This window comes from Marmota marmota, unplaced genomic scaffold (assembly GCF_001458135.2).
Source record: "Marmota marmota marmota unplaced genomic scaffold, marMar, whole genome shotgun sequence".
Classification (NCBI taxonomy): domain Eukaryota; kingdom Metazoa; phylum Chordata; class Mammalia; order Rodentia; family Sciuridae; genus Marmota; species Marmota marmota.
The window spans coordinates 5,778,120-5,783,851 of NW_026000077.1; the positions used below are offsets into that span (position 1 = coordinate 5,778,120).

Sequence of the window (5,732 nt, forward strand, 5' to 3'; positions counted from 1 at the left end):
GGGCAGGGGCGGGGGCGTGGTCAGGCTGAATAAGAACGGAGGGGGCGGCGGCTGGACGGCTCACTCGGTGCCACTGCCTAGGGGCTGTAGTGACCGCGCCGCTCCTCCGGGGGGCCGCCCACGCCAAGGACCAGCCTCTGTTGCCTTCTCTTCCACCTCCCAGGTGAGTACACGGTTTCCTCCTCCAAAGGTGCTAGGATGCAGCGGCGGGCTTCGAGGGTCTTTTCCCCCCCAACGGTGCTCCAATCCTTGCGGTGCCTGCTGGGAAGCTCCAGGACAGGAGGGGAGGTGCGGACAGGTGCCCAGACCTAGTGCTCCTGTACCCTCCTGCTCCCGCGAAGAATGCCCCGTCCTTTACGCACCGCGCTCCCCAGAGCCAGAGAAGCTCCGAGAGCTCTAAAACTTTTCCGAGACTGCGCCCCGGGCTTGGCAAACTTTAGCAAGTTCCTGCTCCAGGAGTCCCGCGGGCTGCGCGCTGGCCCGGCGCAGGCGGAGCGGCTGAGGAGCAAATGATGGGTGCCTTCAGCTCCTTCCTTGCCAAGATCAGACAACGCCCCCTACCACCCTTTGCGGGCTGGCGCTCCCTCGGGCTTGCCTCTGCGCTCCCGCGGACTCGTACGCCTCCTCTGAGCCGTCGGCCGAGAGTGAATTCGAATCCGGCGGTTTTAACAGGCGCAGTTGGAGACGCAGCGGTCTGGGACTTGCATCTGGCCGGGCAGGGGAGGGGTGCTTCCTAGGCTCGGTTCCAAGGCCTGAGTTTTAAGGAAAGGTCAGAGATCCTTCCTTAAATGTTCTTGGACTCAACCCACTTGAATGTGGACACCGCGAAAGCAGTAAAGGGATCCAAGCGAGTGACTTAGGCACCGCGCGTCTCTCAGAAAGTTCTCGAGAATACGGTGTCTGTGAAACCTGGTTCCTCCCCTTTTGGGAATGAAACTTGCTTACCGCCTAGGCTAAAAGCCATGGCGAGTCAGTTGACTCGGATAGCGGTGCCGACGGTGGCACCGAGGCGCGGCTGTCCCAGGAGGTGTCGCATTCAGCGAAACCCTTTCGCACAAGTCGCCAGGCCAGAGGAGCCGAGTGGGAGGGGAGTAGGAGGAGGACGAGGAATTTGAAGAGCACAGGTTGGTAGCCTGTGTACCTAAACGGAACACGCCGGCGGGCGAGGAAACCAAAGGGTGCCCTCCCTCTCTTGGAGGGGAGATGCCTGGCGAGTTTCCCTTGAGAAAGCAAGACATTGCAACTGTTAGAGGTGGACCATTTCAGCCCGCTGGTTGTGCTTTAAAATTTTTTTTTTTTTTACTTTTACTTTTTATTTATTTATTTTTATGCAGAGGAAGCCTTCTGCAGGGCCCTAATTCCTTGTCTTAAGGGGAACCTGCTTCCTTTTTAATTTTTTTTAAAATTAGTTATTGATAGACCTTTATTTTATGTATTTCTTTATGAGGTGCTGATAATCGAGCCCAGTGCTTCACGCATGCTAGGCAAGCGCGTTACCACTGAGCCACAACCCCAGCCCCTTTTATAATAATAATTATTATTTTTTTAAAAGATGGAGGTATCACATGCATACAGTGAAGTAGGTAAAGTGCTCTTACAGTAAACTTTTATCCAGACCGTGTATGTAATCCTTTGCATTGTGACAAATATTTGGTAGAAGGATTAGGAGACTGAACCATCCTAGGAAATAAAGTTAGAACTATTAAATCCTTCTAAAAAAGACCCGCCGGCTGCCCCAGCTGCCTTGCAGTGGGATGAGGGTGGCCATTGTTGGCCACACCAACCTTTCAACCTGAATAACTTGGCAAGGCAGCAAGCCAGGAAGCAAGCCAGGCTGCGGATAGGGTAGTAGGAGAGCTTACCAAGAATTGTACTGTGCCTTAAATCCCCAGAGGTATTATTGAGGGATTGAGATCTGTCCCATTAGACCCTGCAGTTGAAGTGGGTGGGGCTTAGCAATGCTGACTTGGCTTTCTGGAAAGCTGTGTGAGCTGGACCAGCATGGGTTCTATTCTTTGACATTCTTGCTTATGAAAATGGTAAACTTAGTATCTCTGAAGTCAGCTCTTAATTCAGATAAATGAAACCTTGTCTCTTAAAGTAGCCCATAGTTTTAGAGTACATATATTCTCAATAATTTTTTAGAAAGGAGATTTGATATATTGTATATAATTGTTCAGGTAGCTGCAAGGAGTAGTGTCCCATAAAACATCAAAGTTTTTAAAAAAAATTTTTTTCCTGCTAGGATACCCCTATATTGTTACCAAACAAAAGTTCATAACTTTTTAAGTTACTTTAGTGTGTTACATAGAACTAACAGCCACACTCTTCATGCTGTTTCTTCCACAATACCTGCCTTGTATCCAGAGATTAAATTCCTGTAACTCTGAAGGAAAGGATTTGGCTCTGGGCCTCTTGGTCAGAATTAGTATGACTTAGTCCAGCACCAGGGGCTCTCCCTACTTAATGTCTTCAGACTTAAGCGGCCTCCCCCACCTACCCCTATCTCCCAGTAGTGCACACACTTAGCCCACATCCCCCATTGTTCAAGGCCAGGGCAGATTATGTACATCTTGCACAGCCCATCAGAGAACAGAGAATTCCTCCTACTTCTGAAAGTCCAAGGAACAGCTCAGCAATAAAGATAACTTAAAAGTGGACTGTGGTGCCCTTGTTCTCACAGTACCATTAACCGGACACATTTGATACAAAATTGGAAAACTTTTTTTCTCCTGCTCCAGTAAGTAGTACCTTATCTTCATCTTTCCTCTTTGATATGTTGTATTTGTGGATTGAGCCACTAAAGGCCAACTTGAGAGCTCTGAATGGATGTGTTAAATCATTTTGCATTACCAGGAAGCCCCAAACTAGGTGCCTGAGTTAAGTTACACTTTGTTGGGGTTTCTTGGTCTCCTATCTGCCTCTGGATGGTATCTGTTATTTTGTGAGCAGGTGTGGGTGTTTGGGGGTTAAGAGGGAGCAAGGCAGAGTCTGAGGTACTACTTGGGCTAAGACATTACTCTGAATAGATAAGTTGTGCTCCTTTTTCTCATTGCCACTAAGGTAAATGGCAATATAGAAAAATGCCTCCTGACATCTTAGTGTTTTAACCGTGGTACACTAAATTAGCTCAAATCCTATTATGGTGAAGCCAGCTCCTTCAAAGATGTGATAGTGTGTTAAAGTTCCTTGGACATATCAGTAGAGCTGATCTCTTAATAACATTTCCAGGACCTAAGGTTTCTCCAACTTTTTTTTTTTTTTTACTACATACATTATAAAGAAGCTTATATTTAGAATGTAATGGTTTATAAAAGAAGCATCTTTATATAACCTATGTTAGTAAACTTTATGAATTGTTTCGAATTAATAGAATTTGTTCAGCTGGCCCCTGTGGCTCGTTCTAGAACTGTTTGCAGAACTTCTTGGAACAACAGGAAAAAACCAATATGAAGAAATAATTGCTGATGTTAAGCAACTCTCCAAGTAGGATGTTTTTTAGTTCCAGAGCATTTAAGAGTCTTGGTCACTAAACTGCGTAGAGTGCTCATTTCTTGGATAACAGTGATTGAGTCAGTAAGTAGTTAAGTGCTTCCTGGGTAGAGCCTCATGCCAGGTACTGAGGAGACCAAGGGAACTGTGTATAAAAAAGCCTGGGGAATTGCTTTGGATTCAGGAGAAGCTGGGTTGGCTGTTTTTAAGAACTCAGTTTTCTCAGCCCCTGGCATGTGGGCTCTGTGCTCAGTAGCAGAGTCCCTTTTGCTTGTTGAGAAGGTGGCCTTACACACAGGATGCACTCCTTTTGTGTGGATACACATTCTGGTGAAGGTCAGCTGGCATTCCTTGCAAAAATGGAGAGAAACTCAAAGTGGGTTCTCTCCTGGTGGCCAAGGTGCTGAATGCTGCTTTCTGGATTAAAAGCTCCTGACCTCAAATGCAGGGCAAATCTCAGGGTCTTCTTTTAAATGGGGGCCTCAGGGTGCAGGTTTGGAGCTGAGGGGCAGTGACTACCAACTCAACAACAGCTGCAACTCCTAAGCCACTCCCGTTTGGTGCCCTTAAGCACTTTCCACACTTCCCACCCTCCCAACACCAGCCCCACAGGGCTCGCTCAGCCTTTCTCTCTCCATGTTCGCTCAGTTGCTGGTTCTGCTGATTCTTTTATTTTTTTTGTTTCCCCGCTGTCATCACTGACCTGGTTTAGGGACCTGTAGACAGCAGCTCAGTGAAAGCAACAGTGTGTCGCCTCTGGCCAATTCCGCGCATGTACCTGGAATGCCAGCATAAGAGCTCCTAGGACCTGCTGTTAGCTCTGACATCCCAGACTCCCTCCCAAGGATCTGTCCCTTTCTGACTATTCTTGGCCTCCTTTGCACAAGTTTTCTCAGCTGACCTGTCTTTTTTTTTTGTGGAGTAAGTACTCAGATACTTGACCAAGTGAATACAACTGCTTCCTCACCATACTTTATTTTAATCCAGCTTTGGGCTCCTTGCACAGGTTTCTGACTGATCTTGTCCTGTCTTAGAGTCCTCCTGTCCCACACCTCTCCTCTTCAGTACTTCATAGTTTTTCCTTGCATAGTACTTTCTAGTTTTTAAAATTTAATCTTTAATTGAATGAGTACCCAAAGTCCCGTATCTGTCTCCATCTTTACCCTCTGCAAGAGATCTGGAGAAAACCACCCTTCAAGAGCTAGATATTGAAATCACCCTTGCCATCACCTTGCCAACATGAACCTTGCTTCATGTTGCTCTAAGCTTCTCTCAGCCAGCTTAGCCTTTTCAAGATGGAAGAAGTCACCCTTTGCCTGCCTGGCTGCCCACCCTGCACTCCAAACATAGTTTGCTGAGCCCTGCTTGGCTTGTCACAGTTCAGGATGGGCACCAGGACTGCTGCTGCGGCCTAATCCTGAGTGGTCTTGGGTAGTTCTGTCTTTTACATGGAATAACCACATGGGGCTGCAGTAGGAAGATTGAGCAGAAGGAGAGGTGAAGCAGACACTAATTAGGCTCCTGCTGTGGCTCTAGGTGCTTACCAAATGTTGCTCAGCTAGACATCAGCTCTGCAGATGGGTCCCATGTTTGGGTCCTTCATAGTCTTTATATTCACCTCCTCTCTGCCTCTCAAGCTGCTTCATTGTGGGGAGACCTGGATTCTGGTCCTGACGGAGTCTTTACTTTTTCAGGCTTCAGTTTCTTGATTACAATAAAGACAATAGACTGGACCAGGGCTGCCTGATAGAAATGCGGAAGGCACAATTAACTCTTTAGTAGTCACATACAAGAGTAAATATAAGAAAAATTAATTTAAATAAGATTTATCCCACCATGTCAAATAGAATTATTTTAATATGTAATTAATATAAAATATAAGGGAAATATTTAACATTTCCTTTCTTCATACTGAGTTCTTGAAATCCAGTGTGTGTTTTGTACTTGCAAGCACACTTCTGTTTGGACTTGCTGCATTTTAAGTGCTCCAGAGCCACACATGGCTCATGGCTACTGTGTTGGACAGTGTTGGTCTGGACCATTTGCAAAAAATGTTTCACTCTTGATGGGCACAGTGGTGCCACCTGTAATCCCAGCTGCTTGGGAGGCTAGGAAGGAGGATTGCAGATTCAAAGGCAGCCTCAGAAACTTAGCAAGAGCCTGTCTCAAAATTTAAAAAAAATGGGTGGGGTGGGGGGGCTGGGGATGTGGTTCAGTGGTTAAGTGTCCCTGGCTTCAAT

General features: G+C 46.8%; 1 protein-coding gene across 3 annotated transcripts in view; it reads left to right on the forward strand.

Moving 5' to 3' along the window:
* The window catches only part of Tent5c (terminal nucleotidyltransferase 5C), a 21,300-nt gene that overhangs the window by 485 nt on the left and 15,083 nt on the right, over positions 1 to 5,732 (forward strand). The window contains exon 1 of one of the 3 annotated variants that reach the window (XM_015502234.2): positions 7 to 163. The exons of 1 other annotated variant lie outside the window; for it this stretch is intronic. The gene's annotated coding sequence lies outside the window, so the exon portion shown is untranslated. Of the gene's footprint in view, positions 1 to 6; positions 164 to 203; positions 1,125 to 5,732 lie in introns of those variants that run through there. One more of the 3 variants, XM_048814576.1, reaches the window with a different exon arrangement.